The sequence below is a fragment of the Gorilla gorilla genome, chromosome 5, assembly GCF_029281585.2.
Source record: "Gorilla gorilla gorilla isolate KB3781 chromosome 5, NHGRI_mGorGor1-v2.1_pri, whole genome shotgun sequence".
Classification (NCBI taxonomy): Eukaryota; Metazoa; Chordata; class Mammalia; order Primates; family Hominidae; genus Gorilla; species Gorilla gorilla.
Window position 1 is genome coordinate 47944442 of NC_073229.2, and position 17772 is coordinate 47962213.

Below are 17772 nucleotides of genomic sequence, written 5' to 3' on the forward strand. Positions count from 1 at the left end.
GGCTGGAGTGCAGTGGCGCAATCTCGGCTCACTGCAACCTCCGCCTCCTGGGTTCAAGCGATTCTCCTGCCTCAGCCTCCTGAGTAGCTGGGACTACAGGCACGTGCCACCACTCCCAGCAAATTTTTTTGTATTTTTAGTAGAGACGGGGTTTCACCGTGTTAGCCAGGATGGTCTCAATCTCCTGACTTCGTGATCCGCCCCATCAGCCTCCCAAAGTGCTGGGATTACAGGCGTGAGCCACCGCACCCAGCTTTTATTTTTATTTTTAAGAGATTAGGTCTCACTCAGTCATCCAGGCTGGAGTGCAGTGGCACAATTATAGCTCACTGCAGCATGTGAACTCCCGAGCCCAAGGGATCTTCCCACCTCAGCTACAGGCTCATACCACCACACCTAGTGAGCTTTTCTTTTCGTTTGGTTTCATTTCTTTTTCTTTCCTTTCTTTTTTTTTTTTGAGACAGAATTTCGCTCTTGTCACGCAGGCTGGAGTGCAATGGCGTGATCTCTGCTCACTGTAGCCTCCGTCTTCCAGGTTCAAGCAATTCTCCTGCCTCAGCCTCCCAAGGTAGCTTGGATTACAGGTGCCCGCCACCACGCCCAGCTAATTTTTTTGTATTTTTAGTTGAGACGGGGTTTCACCATGTTAGCCAGGCTAGTCTTGAACTCCTGACCTCAGGTGATCCACCTGCCTCAGGCTCCCAAAGTGCTGGGATTACAGGTGTGAGCCACCGTGCCCGGTCCCAGTGAGCTTTTCTTATTATTATTATTTTTGTAGAGATGGTGTCTAGCTATGTCGCCCAGGCTTGTCTCAAACTCCTGGCCTCAAGCAATCCTACTGCCTCAACCTCCCATAGTGCTAGGATTAAAGACGAGCCACCACACCAGCCATCCTAGCTTTTCTTTTTATTTATTTATTTATTTATTTATTTATTTATTTATTTATTATTTTTTAGTGTTTATTGATCATTCTTGGGTGTTTCTCGGAGAGGGGGATGTGGCAGGGTCATAGGATAATAGTGGAGAGAAGGTCAGCAGATAAACACGTGAACAAAGGTCTCTGGTTTTCCTAGGCAGAGGTCCCTGCGGCCTTCTGCAGTGTTTGTGTCCCTGGGTACTTGAGATTAGGGAGTGGTGATGACTCTTAACGAGCATGCTGCCTTCAAGCATCTGTTTAACAGCACATCTTGCACCACCCTTAATCCATTTAACCCTGAGTTGACACAGCACATGTTTCAGAGAGCATGGGGCTGGGGGTAAGGTTATAGATTAACAGCATCCCAAGGCAGAAGAATTTTTCTTAGTACAGAACAAAATGGAGTCTCCTGTGTCTCCTTCTTTCTACACAGACACAGTAACAATCTGATCTCTCTTTCTTTTCCCCACATTTCCCCCTTTTCTATTCGACAAAACCGCCATCATCATCATGGCCCATTCTCGATGGTCGCTGTCTCTTCGGAGCTGTTGGGTACACCTCCCAGATGGGGCAGCCGGGCAGAGGCGCTCCTCACTTCCCAGATGGGGCGGGCGGGCAGAGGCGCTCCTCACATCCCAGACGATGGGCGGCCGGGCAGAGACGCTCCTCACTTCCCAGACGGGGCAGCTGCCGGGCAGAGGCACTCCTCACTTCTCAGACGGGGCGGCTGGGCAGAGGCGCTCCTCAGTTCCCAGACAGGGTGGTGGCCAGGCAGAGGTGCTCCTCACATCCCAGATGGGGACGCCAGGCAGAGGCACTCCCCACTTCCCAGACGGGGCGGCTGGGCAGAGACGCTCCTCACTTCCCAGATGGGGCAGCTGCCGGGCAGAGGCGCTCCTCACTTCCCAGACAGGGTGGCAGCCGGGCAGAGGCACTCCTCACTTCCTAGATGGGGTGGCAGCTGGGCAGAGATGCTCCTCACCTCCCGGACGGGGCGGACGGGCAGAGGCGCTCCTCACCTCCCAGACGGGGCGGCCGGGCAGAGGCGCTCCTCACCTCCCAGACGGGGCGGCCGGGCAGAGGCGCTCCTCACCTCCCAGACGGGGCGGCCGGGCAGAGGCGCTCCTCACCTCCCAGACGGGGCGGCCGGGCAGAGGCACTCCTCACTTCCTAGACGGGGTGGCGGCCGGGCAGAGGCTGTAATCTTAGCACTTTCGGAGGCCAAGGCAGGCGGCTGGGAGGTGGAGGTTGTAGCAAGCTGAGATCACGCCACTGCACTCCAGCCTGGGCAACATTGAGCACTGAGTGAGCGAGACTCCGTCTGCAATCCCAGCACCTTGGGAGGCCAAGGCGGGCAGATCACTCGAGGTCAAGAGCTGGAGACCAGCCCAGTCAACACGGCAAAACTCCGTCTCCACCAAAAATACAAAAACCAGTCAGGCGTGAGAGCACATGCCTGCAATCCCAGGTACTCGGCAGGCCAAGGCAGGAGAATCACAGGAGCCCAAGGCAGGGAGGTTGCAGCAAGCTGAGATCACGGCAGTACAGTCCAGCCTCTGCAACAGAGGGAGATCCAAGGGAGAGGGGGAGAGGGAGAGGCCAAGGCCTAGCTTTTCTTTATACTTCCTTGATACATGTATGTATCCCTGAACAGGATATTGTCTAGTTTTGCCTATTTTTAAACTTTGTATACGTGGAATTGTAATGTATGTGTTCTTCTGTGACTTGTCTTTATTTTTGAGATTCACCATCTTGATGCATATAGCTTTGGCTTGTTCATTTTCACTGCTGTGTGGTATTCCAAATTTGAAAGTCCCATGTTTTTTTTCTTCTCCATTTTACTATTCTTAGAACTTGGTTTGTCTTCATAGTTTTGCTGTTATGATCAATGATGCTATGAACATTCTCATACATGTACCCTGGCACGTACCTGCAAGACTTTTTAGAATATGTAACTAGTAATGAAATTTCTGAGTCTTAGAATGTGGTTGCAGTATATATAGTGTTACTTTGTGAGGGGAGAGTATTTCCCAGGGGTTGTATAATCTACATTCCCTTTAGTGGCAGTTGAAATTCCCATTAAACCACATCTGCAACTTCACTTGGAATTGTCAGACTTTTGACTTTTTGCCATTTTGATGTGTGTGAAATGTTATCGCATTTGGTTTTAGTGTGCATTTTCCTAATTATTAATGAAGCTGAGCATTTTTCTTTTCTTTCTTTTTTCCTTTTTTTTTTTTTGGCCAGTTGTATTTCTCTTTCTGTATAGTGTCTTTTATGTTTTTTATACTTTCTTCTATTGGCTATTTTTAGTTTTCTTTTGGATTTGTTACCAAAATGCCAAGGGTTTGGTCTAGGTTGCTCACTGCACAGTAAGCCAATCACTGAGACAACAAGTATTGCGAGGGAAGAAGGCTTTATTCAGGTGTTGCAACTGAGGAGATTGGAGATCAGTCTTAACTCTGTCTCCTCTTTTCAACAGATTAAAATTAAGGGTTTATAGAGCAGGGAAGAAAGGTAACTACATATGGGAAAACAGGAATTAGGGAGGGGTAAGGAAGAGGATTTGGTCAACAGGCAGCCTGGGGTCAGTTAGGCAGTCATGAAGGGTGAGGGGTCTGGTGTCTTAGCAGTTGCAGTGAAAGGTAAGTTTCAGTTTCCTGATACTACCAGGGAGCCCTGATAGTCAATTTCCTGAGAAAGGAACTCAGATAAGACAAATGTAAGTTTCTCAAGTTTTAAGACTTGTAGGGTAAATTTCTATGTTTATTAAAAAAAAAAAAAACATAATCAGTCCTATGGGACAAATGGGTTGGTTTCAGATTTATGGGAAATATTTGTTTTTTGTATATTCTGGACACTAATTCCTTGTTGGTTATATGTGTTACAAACATCTTCTTGGAGTTTCTGGCTTGTTGTTTCTCTCTCTTTATGTCATCTTTCGAGAAGAGAGAAGCATTTGTTTTTTCATTCTAAAGTAGCTAAACGTATCAATCTTTATGTTTTGGACTCTTGGTCTAGTTTAATAAGTCCTATCTTGTCTTGAGATTACAAAGATAATCTATATTATTGACTAAATATTTTTCAGTTTAGCTGCTATAGACTGAATGCTTGTGTCCCTCCCAAAATTCACATGTTAAAACCTAATCCTCAGTGTGATGGCATTTAGAGGTGGGGCCTTTGGGAGGTGATTAGGTCATGAGATCAGAGCACTACTGAATGGGATTTGTGTCCTTATGAAAGAGACCCCAAAGAGCTCCCTTGTCTCTTCCACCATGTGAAGACACAATGAGAAGTTAGCAGTCTGCAACCCAGAAGAGAACATTCATCTGAAACTGACTGTGCACCCTGAGTTCAGACTTCCCCTACCTCTAGAACTATGAGAAATAAGTGGTTGTTATTTAAGCCACCCAGTCTATGGTATTTTTGTCATAGAGGCCTGAACAACTGAGACATTTGCCTTTCATATGTAAATCTTTATAGATCTGGAATTAACTTTTGTGTTTAGAGCAAAATATATATTTGTTTCCCCTTTTTTCCATATGGTTAACTAATTATCTCAGTGTCATCTAATGCACAGCCTCTAATTTTCCCCACTGTTTTACACTGCAAGCTCTGTCATATGTTATATATCCATCCATGCCTTCACCAATACTCATTGAGCATCTACTTTATGCTAAGTGCTCTTCTGGGTGCTGGGAATAAAGCAGCGACAAAACAGACAAAAATGCCAGTGGAGCTTGTTTTCTGTTGGAGGAAGGCAAACCACGAACAAAGTAATAAAGAATTTGTAATACTCCGGATGCGGTGGCTCACACCTGTAATCCCAGCACTTTGGGAGGCCGAGGTGGGTGGATCACGAGGTCAGGAGATCAAGACCATCCTGGCTAACATGGTGAAACCCTGTCTCTACTAAAAATACAAAAAATTGGCTGAGCGTGGTGGCACACACTTGTAGTCCCAGGTACTTGGGAGGCTGAGGCAGGAGAATTGCTTGAACCCGGGAGGCAGAGGTTGCAGTGAGCCAAGATCCTGCCACTGCACTCCAGCCTGGGCGACAGAGCAAGACTCAGTCTCAAAAAAAAAAAAAAAATTTGTAATATTAGATGGTAGTAGGTACTATGAATTAACACAAACCAAGAAGGGGAATAGGGAGTGGGGAGAAAATGTTCCAATTTTAAATAGGGAGGTTAGAGAAGTCCTTACAGAGAAAGTGATATTTCAGCAAATGCCTGAAAGAGGTTAGAGAGCCAGCTTTGAGAATATCTGAGAGAAATGTGTTCTAGGCAATGGGAAGAGTCTGCGCAAAGGCCTTGAGGCAGAAGCATGCCTAGCAAGTATAAGGAGCTGTAGGGATGCCAGTGTGTCTGGACCAGAGTGAAGGAGGGGTGAAGTGCAGGACATGAGGTCATCAGGTGAAGTGCAGGACATTAGCTCAACAGAAGTGAGCGGGTCCAGGCTGGGTAGGACCATGTGGCCCATTCTAAGGACTTTGATTCTACTTTGAGTGAGATGGAGGGCACTAAAAGGACAAAGGACTGATAGGCTCTGACTATAGGCTTTAACTCATGTTTTAATTTCTCTGGCTCCTCTGTTGAAAATAGAACCAAGGAAACAAGAATGGAGGTAGCAACACCTGTCAGAAGGCCACTGAAATAAACTAGGCAAGTGATGATGGGGGTTGTGGGAAATAGTCAAGTTCAGAATACATTTGAAGATAGAATTAACACAATTAGGTATGGTGTGATAGGAACAATAGAGACAAGGATTATGCCCAGGTGTTTGGCTTAAGCAACTGGAAGGATGCTGAGATGGGAAAGACTTGATAGAGGGTAGGGGCGTGGGCAGGGACAGACCAGGGGAGAGGATTTGGATCTGATTTTGGTTATGCTAATTTTGAGATGTCTATTAGACATGCAAAATGTAGACCAGACTCTCAACTCATTTAAGCTACTATTAGTGGCTAGCCTTTTCTCTTACCTTCCAGATTTCTGGGCAACACTCCACTCTTCCTGATGCACACTCTTCCGTTGCAGCCTGGGACTCTACATTTCAAGCAAGATATTCTTACACATAACGAAGCTTGAAAAGCATTGCTTTAAGCTTGCCTTTGTCTCTCCAAGTACCTCCAAATGTGTATTTAATGCTTTTATTATCAGAAAAGTGTTAGAAAATCAAATACCCCCAAAAAATTCCCTATTTTCACAGCATACCATACAACTACTTTCTACAGAGTTTCCAACATTTTGCAGTAAAATCATTGTTCACAATTTTTTTGGGTCACAGTTTTTGGCAAATGAAGCATGGTATAGGATGCCTGGGACTGCGGAGTTTCCCAGGACACAGGACTTTCCACGCAAAACCAGAAAGATTCCGGACAAACCAAGAAGAGTTCTTCACCCCAGATGTGTGAAACCAGTGGCAAAGTGCCTGCTTTAGGGAGGGCAGCATGGGACAGTGAATCAGAGTGGACATTGAACCTGGGTCCATTTGTGGAAGGTGGTCCTGTTACAGGAAAGAGGTCCCAATCCAGACCCCAAGAGAGGGTTCTTGGATCTCGTGCAAGAAAGAATTCAGGGCAAGTCTGCTGGAGTGCACAACAAAAGCAAGTTCAGTGGTGAAAGAAGAGCTACCCCATAGACAGAGTAGGGCATTCCAGAAAGTAAGAGGAGGAACGTGTCCACTCTAGGTACAATGCTTATATATATATCTTTATATATATATCATATATATATATATGATAAAAGAAGATCATGGGAAGATGTGCTCTGCTACAAGAGTTTGTGATAAAGGATTAATTTCCTTAATTACTATGTTTTGCAAGAATCAATATTATTATCTTTAAAGCAAAATTAGAAGTGCCTTTGTTCTCCAGGTGTCAGGATTATCTGGACATTGCTAAATCTGGGTCAGTTTAGTAAACTTTTTTTTTTTTTTTTTTTTTTGAGACAGAGTCTCCCTCTGTTGCCCAGGCCAGAGTGCAATGGCACAGTCTTGGCTCACTGCAACCTCCGCCTCCTGGGTTCAAGCGATTCTTCTGCCTCCGTTTCCCAAGTAGTCCGGCAGGCACATGTCACCACACCCAGCTAATTTTTGTATTTTTAGTAGAGACGGGTTTCACGATATTGGCCAGGCAGGTCTTGAACTCCTGACCTTGTGATCCACCCACCTCGGCCTCCTGAAGTGCTGGGATTACAGGTGTGAGCCACCTTTCCTGGCCTAGTAAACATTATTAATCTATTCCCTTAACCATAAATGTCTAGAGGCTAGGAATACCTATATTTCTGGAAATGCACCCCGCCAAGTTGCAGCCTCATTTTCCTAGCCCTCACTCAAAATGGCGTCGCTCTGGTTGGAATGCCTCTGACAGTCTTTATGAATGATAAAAGAGTGTAGTCAATCATAAAGCTCTGACTCACTCCCAGTTTGCCCTTTCCTTCCTAGAGAATGTCTTTCAGGCTCTTCCTCCCCTCAGAAGCTTTCAACATCCACTCCATTCCCCTAAACTGGGGACTGAGGACATTACAGCTTCTTTGGTGCTTCTAGGGACCGGAACATGGCTTCTTTTAGTTATGGATTAGGTTTTTATTGCTGCTGTAACAAATTACCACAAACTTAGCTGTTTAAACAACACAAATGTATTCTGTTACACTTCTGCAATGTCGTTGGTGGGCCAGATTCAGATTCTGGGCCACACAAAAGAATTTGAGAGTGAGTCCAAAATAAGACTAGGCAAAGGAGTTTATTGCAAAGTGAAAGTACACTCTGAGAGGCAGAGTGGGCTGCTCAAAGCTAGCTCAAAGCTAGAGGCAGCAGTTAGTGCCTTAAGGGGAATTTCCTTTGTGGAAACTGTACATACATATTAATAAAATACTGGTGAGATCAAGTAAGCCAAGGCAGACCTGTGGTTGGCACATGAGCTACTTGCTCTAACACGCATCCCATGTATCATTAGCGTATAAAATCCCCACGTGGTGGTGTGTTTTTTGCTATTACAATGAGGAAAAGGTCACCATAAGCTAAACCTTGAGCCTAGCTGTGTATGCAAGACCCTGGAGAATTTCCCAGTCACGCCTCCACCCACCCCAACCAAGGCAGGAATTTGTAGCTAATAGCTTCTTAGGCTTTTGGTGCTGATTGGCTGGAGATGGGGTAGCTACATCATGAACAAAGGGCTTTCGTTCTCTTTCCCAGGCTGTATAGGGTATCAAGAACTTGTAACCACCTGGCAGAATCCTGCAGGACTGCTTGTCTTGCAAAAGACTTCAGTGCTGATGCAGGAGGGTGCAAGTGAAAAGAATTCACTGTAAAAGGAGCCGTGGGGCTTCACACATGGGACAAGTTAGTATGGCCTCCTAACCTTACTTATCTTGCCTCAGTAGGTCAGAAGTCTGAAACAAGTCTCAATGGGCTAAAATCAAGTTGTTAGTGTGGTTGCATCTCTTTTTGAAGGCTTTAGGGGAAAATCTGTTTTCTGTTCATTCTGGTTGTTTGCAGAACTCAATTCCTTGTAGTTGGAGGACTAGGTTCCTGTCTTTTTACTGGCTTTAAACAGAGCTGTTAACAGCTCAAAGGGCTGTAGAATTCCTTGGCTCATAGCCTCTTTTCTCTGTATTCAAATCCAACAACAGCTGGTTATGTCCATCTCATGTCCTATCTCTCTGAGCTACTTTCTGCTGCTTCTTCTTTCCACTTTTATTAAAGATTCGTGTGATTAGATTGGACCTCATACGGCCTAATAACCTCCCTTTTTACAAAGTCAACTGATTAGCAACCTTAATTCTCTTTTGCCATATAACATAATATAGTCAGGTTCTAGGGATTAAGACATGGACATCTTGGGGATAGGGACATTCTTCTGCCTTCTACAAGTTGTATGGGATATATTGAACCTCTAATATGTGCCAGGTGCTATCATAGGTTCTGGTGATATAGTAATGAACCAAACAAAGGCCCCAACCTTCATGAGCTTATGTCTCAGTGAAATCCCATATGCAATACTATGAATGTATCTCTTTATTTTTTAGTACACCTTAAAAAATAGCTTTATTGAGTCCAACTGATATTCAATAAACTGCACATATTTATGTTTTTCATGCTCTCTCAAGATGTGGAACAAAAAAATAGCACACATATTTTTGTACCTGCCTGGCAAAAATTCCCAAAGATTTGCTTAATTCTGTTCAGGTTGTTGAACAAAATTTACATTAGCAACAAATACCAGGGAATGAAAATAATGCACTTTTGTTGATAAAGTAACAGATTTTGCCTGGTTGTCTTTGGAGCCGTCATGCTCTGTGTGTGTTTCTGCTTCCAGATTTCTTTTTTTTTCTGTCCAACTTTTATTTTAGGTTTAGGGGTACATATTTAGGTTTGTTACATGAATAAATTGTGTGTCACAGGGGTTTGTTGTACAGATTATTTCGTCACCCAGGTAATAAGCATAGTACCTGATGGGTAGTTTTTTGATCCTCACCCTCCTTCCACCCTCCATCCTCAAATAGACCTCAATGTCTATTGTTCCCTTCTTGGTGTCCTTGTATACTCAATGTTTAGTTCCCACTTATAAGTGAGAACATGTGATGTTTGGTTTTCTGTTCCTACACTAATTTACTTAGGATAATGGCCCTCCAGGTCCATCCATATTGCTGCAAAGGACACGATCTCATTCTTTTTTATGGCTGCATAGTATTCCATGGTGTATATGTACTACATTTTCTTTATTCAGTCTACAGTTGATGGGCAGTTAAGTTGGTTCCATGTCTTCACTATCGTGTCTAGTAAACTGCATGTATTTAAAGTATATAATTTGATGAGTTTTGACATAGGAATCCACCTGTGAAACCATCACCACAATTAAAATAATGAATATATCTGTCACCCCCCATAGCTTTTCCCTTCTCCTTTGAATTCAACCCATCCTATAACCCATCCCCAGGCAAATACTGGTCTGCTTTCTGTCACTATAGGTTGGCTTCCTTTTTTAGAATTTTACATAAACGAACTCATAATATGTACTCTATTTTTCTCTAGATTCTTTCATCCAGCATAATTATTTTGTGATTAATCTATGTTGTTGAGTGTATAAATAGTCCATTCCTTTTTATTGCCATATAGTAGTTTATTGTATGGATGTACTACAATGTGTCTATTCATTCAAATGTTGATGGAAATTTAGATTGTTTCCAGTGTTGCCTGCTTCTTGTTGCATTTAGCAAAATATTATAAGAAAGTGCAAACTCAGGCAAGAAATGACCAGACTGCAAGCAGAGATTGAAGGAAATAGAGTCCAGAGATGAGAGTCTTTACAAGATTGAGAAATGCTTTTATATTTCAGATAACAGGAAATATGGCTTTAGTTGCTTGTGTTAGGCCAAATAATGACTGTCCCCCCACCAAAATGTCCACATTCTAGTCCCCAGAATCTGTGAATATGTTACCGTACATGGCAAAAGGGACTTTGCAAATGCAATTAAGGACCTTGAGATGAGGAGATCATCCTGCATTATTCCAGTGGGCCCAATTTAATCACATGAGTCATTAAAAGCAGAAGATCTTTCCCAGCTGCAGTAAGAGAGAGACATGTGATGATGGGACAAAGGGTCAGAGAGATGTGTTATATTGCTGATTTTGAAGGTGGAGAAACAGGGCCATAAGCCAAAGAATGCCAGCAACCTCTAGAAGCTGAAAAAGGCAAGAACACAGATTCTCCCTGTGAGCCTCTAGAAGTAATGTGGTCCTACTGATACCTTGATTTTAGCTTAGCGAAACTACTGTTGGTTTTCTGACTTACAGAACTGTAAGATCATAAATTTATATTATAAATATATAATATATATTATATTATCATAAATTTATATTTATATATTAAATTTATATTTATAGATTATAAATTTATATTTAAGCAACTAAGTTTGTGGTAATTTGTTAAATCAGTGATAAAAAACTAATACCTTCCTCTAAGCTTTTCCCAAAGGCCTTGTATTAAGGCAAACAGAAGGACAGACGCCTAAGGAAACAATTAGATTAAAGGAGTTTTCTTCCCACTCAAAGTTGTTACCATTAAATTAAGAGTGACATGAGTCATTCAAGAGAGCTTAGAACAAAAGATTTCAGAATCTGACCTAGAAAAGAACTTTGGTTGTGGTCATTGATGCATGAAACAAATAAACAAGAAGCCCTTTTAGTTTTTGAAGAAATTGTATTCCCAAGGAAGCCATAAAGCTTAACATAAAAAAGCCTGTGGTTAAGCTTAAAATAACTCATAGGCCCTCAAATTGCAACCACAGAAGTCAGGCTGCAAAATCTGTATGGGGCAATCCTAAGAAATGAGTACTCCTCACTTCTTCTTATATTGGCTATGGTAGATAATGGAGAAGAAAGAATCTTCCAGAAAGCAAAGCCAGTGGTCAGGATGACAAACAAAGGAGTTCCTCCCACAGAGAGGACCAGTGATAGTCAGATGGACTAAGCTTGGAACTTACTCCATTGAGAGGGCAAGGATAATTTAGGATTCCCACCCAGTAAGATTTAATCATTGCTGTGGGCCAATGATTGTGTGTTTCTGTTTTTTAAATAAGAGTTTCTTTTGCCATTATCCTGTTCTCACTTCACCATTGTATATTATCTGTGTTTACGTGGTAGAGGGCGATAATTTAGATTTTATTACTTTATGGGTCACGGGGCCATGAGGACTCAAGTGTATATCCAATAGAAAACTGCATGTCACCTAAAGATCCTGGATTTTGAGCTGGATGTCATAACTGGATGAGATATTTCCCTAGGGGGTGAGGTGAGTTTTTTCTAAATGTGAAAAGTAGAGTATATGTGGATTATTGGTGACCATTGCTGGTCTGTGTAATGACTTCTAACTGACCACAAAATCCATTTTCCTTCTCTCAAACAAATAAAGTATAGCTGAGACCTGGCTGGACCACATTTCCTAGCCCTCTTTGCAGTTAGATGTAGCCATGTGACTAGGGTCTTGACAAAGGAATATAAGTTGTGATAAATGAAACAGTCACCTCACAGATTAAAGAGACCTTGAACTTCAGCCCTTCTTGAAATCCTTCATCATTGGTTGAAGCAAATTGATCTTGTAATCACATGCTGAAGATAGAAGAACTTCTAATAGCATGCATCCCTAAGTGACTTCATAGAGTACAACCACCCACCATCTTGATAAACCTACCCAGGACTGTTGAGATGGAAATAAACTATTTTGTTTGAGTCATCTCATTTATAGTTTTCTCCATTATTACAGTTTTGTTTTCTACCCTAACATGCAGAATAAAATAGCTATAGGAAGAAGTAAATAGTTTTCATGTATCCAAATCAACATTTAGGTAGAAGATATAACAGAAGAAAAGATACTATTTATAATATCAACAAAAAGATAAAATACTCTGGAATGAACTTACTTTGAAATGTGTGATACCTATATGTAACAAACACTTAAATACTTTAAAAACCTGAAATATTTCTCAAATACATACATTGATCATCATAAAGTTATCATCCCTCCGGGCTAATCTTAATTTAACTTGTAAAAAATAAAAATACCAGAGGCGTTCTTTTTTTTTTTTTTTTTGAGACAGAGTTTCGCTCTTGTTGCCCAGGCTGGAGAGCAATGGCACAATCTCAGCTCACTGCAACCTCTGTCTCCCGGGCTCAAGCAATTCTCCTGCCTCAGCCTCCTGAGTAGCTGCGATTACAGGTACACACCACCACCCCAGCTATTTTTTGTACTTTTAGTAGAGATGGGGTTTCACCATGTTGACCAAGCTGGTCTCGAATTCATGACCTCAGGTGATCCTCCCTCCTCAGCCTCCCAAAGTGTTAGGATTACAGGCGTGAGCCACCGTGCCCAGCCAGGTGTTCTTTTTAACTAGATAAACTGATTCAAAGATTCATATGAAAAATAAAGAAAGAATACCAACTAAACCTCAGACAAGGGGAGCTTGAGAAAAACTGGCTTTGCCAAATATGAAAACATTCTAAAGCCTCAATAATGAAAAGAATGTGATGTTGGTACATAAACAGACAGATCAATGAAAAATAAAAGGAAGTCTAGAAATAGACCCAAGCATACAGTAATTTAGTGGATGATAAAAATGGGATCTCAGATCAGTGGAAAAGATAGATGACCATTCAATAAATGCTTTTGAGATAACTGGATAACTACATGGGAAATAATATTTAAAGTTGGGCACAATTCCAACTGTATAGCATGATAAACTCCAAATGGGTCAAAGTTTTCAATGAAAAAAAGGAAATATTCCTTTCTAACTTTGGAGGAGGGCTATCTAACTGTAACTCCAAATCGTAAAAGCCATAGGACAGAAAATTAACTACATAAAATAAAAAGCAGTTCCGAGTAGCAGAAAATATCATAAAAATATCAAAAGACAAATGAAAAACTTATATTTTCATGCATATCACATCCAAAGAAATGACCTCTTTAGCAATTAAAATGCACCTTAAAATTGAGAAGAAAGAGACTAGCAATCTCTGAAAGAAAAAGTAAAAAGAATTTTAACAGACAATTGTTGTTGAAATTCTGTCTGCTGAGATCCTTTTTCCTTTTTTCTGTCTCGGGAACTGTGAAGAAACTCAGAAAAGGAAACAAAAATAGTTATTAAACGCATGAAAAAACACTTAACCTTGCTTTTACCAGAGGAAGAAGAAAAACTACAGGAGATACCATATCTTTCCTGTCAGATTGGCGAAAAGTTAAAAGTTTGGCAACACCCTCTGTTGACAAGGCTATGGAGAAACAAGCACTTTGAATTATTGGTTATAGGAGTCCAGTTTGGGACAAACCTTTTGGAGGACAATTAGGCAATCAATACCTTTCAAAATTGTTTGTGAATACAGCCTTAAACCCTTCAATTTCATTTTTTGAAATTCATTCTACAGATATAATTATACACATGCAAAAATATTATGTATAAGTTTATTCAATACTGCTTGCCTTAACAAAAGATTGGAAAAATTCATGCACCTATCAATTTGAGACTAACTAAACACTCACACACACACGAACAATAGAATATTATGCAATGAAAAGCTAATCACAACGCAGGAGGTCTCTGTGTGCTTTTGGTAAGATCTCCAAGATATACTGTGAAGTGAGAGAATGAGGTGAAGAACGTTGTATAACAGGCTACCTCTGTGTTAAAAAAGAGGGAATGAAGAGCCATTATTATATTATCATGAAAAATTTGGAAGATACACAGGTAATTAACAAAAGAGATTACCTCTTTGGGGTAAGGTGTAAACTGGACAGATTGTGGACAGGATTCTGAGTGAGATCCTTCACTGTTCAGTCTCCTTTGCATCAATAAGTGTCTCTTAAAGTAAATGGACAAGTAGAGGAATGGTGTCAGCATAATGTGGAAGCTGCATTGTGTAATATACAATTTCCCCCATATGTTAATGTTCTGCACTGAGTAATAGCAGCTGTACCAAAATAGCAGCCAAGTCCCAAACACGATTTAAGGGAGCAAGCTATGAATACAATGCTGTGCACAATGCCGTTGACTCCTTCTCCACTTTACTCATTTTGGCTACATTCTCTATCCTGAAGTGCTTACTAAGTAGTTCCCCCAATTTTCATGCACTTTTTCTGAACTATTTTGAGAATGGGAATATTAAGGTGTTGCCACAGTTCCATAACAACTTGTTGCTGAGATGCCCCTTAAGAGTGGGGAAGAAAAATCCATTAGGCTTTAGAATAATTCCACAAGAGCTTTCTTTTTCTACTTTAGGTGTGATTGACATGCATTTGTAGATGTGTTAGTGCAGATTGCACTTCATGGCACAAGGTCCTATTTGGAGCCATAACAGCAGCTTCTTAATGAAAGAAGGAAGGTGGCAATGCAGAAAAAAAAAAAAAAATCAGGTTTTTTTTTTAAGCAGGTGCAAAACAAACAAGCAGAAAATAACCATCCAGAGCTACCCATCTTTGTCATCTACATTTTGTGCAAAGCTTCAACTGCTTATCCTCTATAGCTTCTCATGGTGATGTCCCTCCACCTGGTCTCCATAAAGCAGCAGCCTCCATCTTTCCTTATCCCCTTGTATCTTTAGTTCCCCCTTTATTTATTTTATTTTATTTTTTCATTCTTTTAGTTGTTATTTTTTTTGAGACGGAGGCTCACTCTGTCGCCCAGGCTGGAGTGCAGTCGTGCAATCTCGGCTCACTTCAACCTCCGCCTCCCGGGTTCAAGCCATCCTCCTGCCTCAACCTCCTGGGTAGCTGGGACTACAGGCACGTGCCACCATGCCTGGCTAATTTTTTGTATTTTTAGTAGAGACGGGGTTTTACCGTGTTAGGCAGGATGGTCTTGATCTCCTGACCTCGTGATCCACCCACCTCGGCCTCCCAAAGTGCTGTGATTACAGGCGTAAGCCACTGCACCCGGCCTCCTTTTTAAAATTTTTTTGAGATGGAGTCTTGCTCTGTCACCAGGCTGGCATGCAGTGGTGAGATCTCGGCTCTCTGCAACCTCTGCCTCCCGGGTTCAAGCGATTCTCTTGCCTCAGTCTCCCGAGTAGCTGGGACTACAGGTGCGCACCACCACGCCCAGCTAATTTTTGTATTTTTAGTAGAGGTGGGGGTTTCACCATCTTGGCCAGGATGGTCTCGATCTCTGGACATAGTGATCTGCCCACCTCGGCCTTCCAAAGTGCTGGGATTACAGGCATGAGCCACCGCTCAGCCTAGTTCCCCCTTTAAAAAGTCTTTCATCTATTTAGAGTTTAACAAGTCTTTTTTTTTCTTTTTAAAAACTATGCTAGTATTTTTATTCGAATTGTTATTGCTTTGTTAGTGTTATGAGTATGAAGATGAATAGATTTTGAGTTGCCTATCAAAACTCTGTTTTTCCTACAAACACTGTTGTTTTTTTGTGAACATTTCCATATGAATTCAAGGACCTGATTTTCCATATCTGTTTAAAAGGCTGTTGAAATTTTGATAGAGCTTAATTGAGTCTGTAGATCACTTTGGATATTATTGACAACTTAACAATTTTCAGTCTTTCTACCCATCAACACAAGATGTCTTTCCATTTATTTAGATCTTCAATTTCAGCAATTTTTTATAGTTTTCAGTGTACATTCTCACTTGAGTGTACATCCTCACTTCTCCCTCTCCTTCTCGGTCTCTGGTAACCACTATTCTCCTCTTCCCTTCTATGAGATCAGCTTTTGCAGTTCCACATATGAGTGAAATCATGTGCCATTTGTCCATTGCTTGGCTTACTTAATATAATGTCCTCTTGGTTCATTCATGTTGTTACAAATGACAGGATTTCATTCTTTTTATGGCTGAAAAGTATTCCGTTGTGTATATATGCCACATTTTAAAAAATCTATTCATTCTTTGATGGCCACTATGGTTAATTTCATATCTTGGCTATTGTGAATAGCACTGCAGTGAACATGGGAGTGCATGTATCTCTTTGATGTACCAATTTCATTTCCTTTGGATATATATCCATTAGTGAGATTGATGGATCATATAGTAGTTCTACTTTTAATTTTTTGAGAAGCCTCCTTACTGTTGTCTGTAATGGCTTGGATAATGGGGTGGCTATTGGTACGTGTTCCTGAGGAATAGGAAGAATGAGAGAGAGAGTAGATTTGGACGTGTGAGTTTAAGGTGCAAGTAGTACATTCAAGTGGTGGTTCAGTAGGCCTTGGTAGCTCCCCAGAGTTTGCATCTGTAGGTAGAGGTCACTGTTAGTGATAAAGTTGTGGTTTGATTTGTTTTTCAAAGTGTAGGTGATACCTACTGTCATGAAACCAATTTTGCAGGTTATAACCAGCATTTTTAAAACGGACTGTAATTTAAAAATCAGAATATATTACAAATAATAAAGAAAAATGGTACCCAACAAACTTTGTGTGTGTGTGGGTCTGTGTGTGCATATGCATGTATATTAGACTGGGACATGTGTGCCTTTTTTACTGTGATGTTTCAAAACATGTTTGAAAAAATTAGTTTAAACCATGATGAAGAGATTTCTCAGGCAGAGTATGAATAACAGACCTGTGGATGAACCTAGTGGTTTCTTTTCTTTTCTTTTCCTTTTTTTTTTTTTTTTTTTGTGACGGAGTCTGGCTCTGTCGCCCAGGCTAGAGTGCAGTGGCACAATCTCGGCTCACTGCAAGCTCCGCCCCCCGGGTTCACGCCATTCTCCTGCCTCAGCCTCCCGACTACCTGGGACTACAGGCGCCCGCCATCACGCCCGGCTAATTTTTGTATTTTTAGTAGAGAAGGGGTTTCACCGTGTTAGCCAGGATGGTCTCGATCTCCTGACCTTGTGATCCGCCCGCCTTGGCCTCCCAAAGTGGTGGGATTACGGGCGTCAGCCGCGGCGCCCGGCCAAAACCTAGTGGTTTCCAATGTGAAGCTCTCATATTTTCAGATGAGTTTTAAGATATAGGCCCAAATTTTGTTAATTCTTATTCTCTACTTTTGAATTATTTACAGCAAATATATTTTACTGAGCTGATCTACTGAGAGGTGGGCACAAATCCTTTAGACTTTATTGAAAAATTACTTGTCCAAAATCTTCTAGGATACTCCCACTTAATTACATATATGAGGCTGGGCGCGGTGGCTCACGCCGGTAATCCCAGCACTTTGGGAGGCCGAGGCGGGCAGATCACGAGATCAGGAGATCGAAACCATCCTGGCTAACACGGTGAAACCCCGTCTCTACTCAAAACACAAAAAATTAGCCGGGCAGGGTGGCCGGCGCCTGTAGTCCTACCTACTTGGGAGGCTGAGGAAGGAGAATGGCGTGAACCCGGGAGGTGGAGCTTGCAGTGAGCCGAGATCGTGC

General features: G+C 41.8%; 1 long non-coding RNA gene across 1 annotated transcript in view; it reads right to left on the reverse strand.

Moving 5' to 3' along the window:
* LOC109027166 (uncharacterized) overlaps positions 1-17772 on the reverse strand; it is a 107347-nt gene continuing 89575 nt past the window's right edge. Inside the window, exons 6-7 of the long non-coding RNA XR_008680566.2 lie at positions 14176-14268; positions 1-5961 (exon numbers count right to left, since the gene is read on the reverse strand). This is a non-coding gene — a long non-coding RNA (uncharacterized lncRNA). The remainder of the gene's footprint in view (positions 5962-14175; positions 14269-17772) is intronic.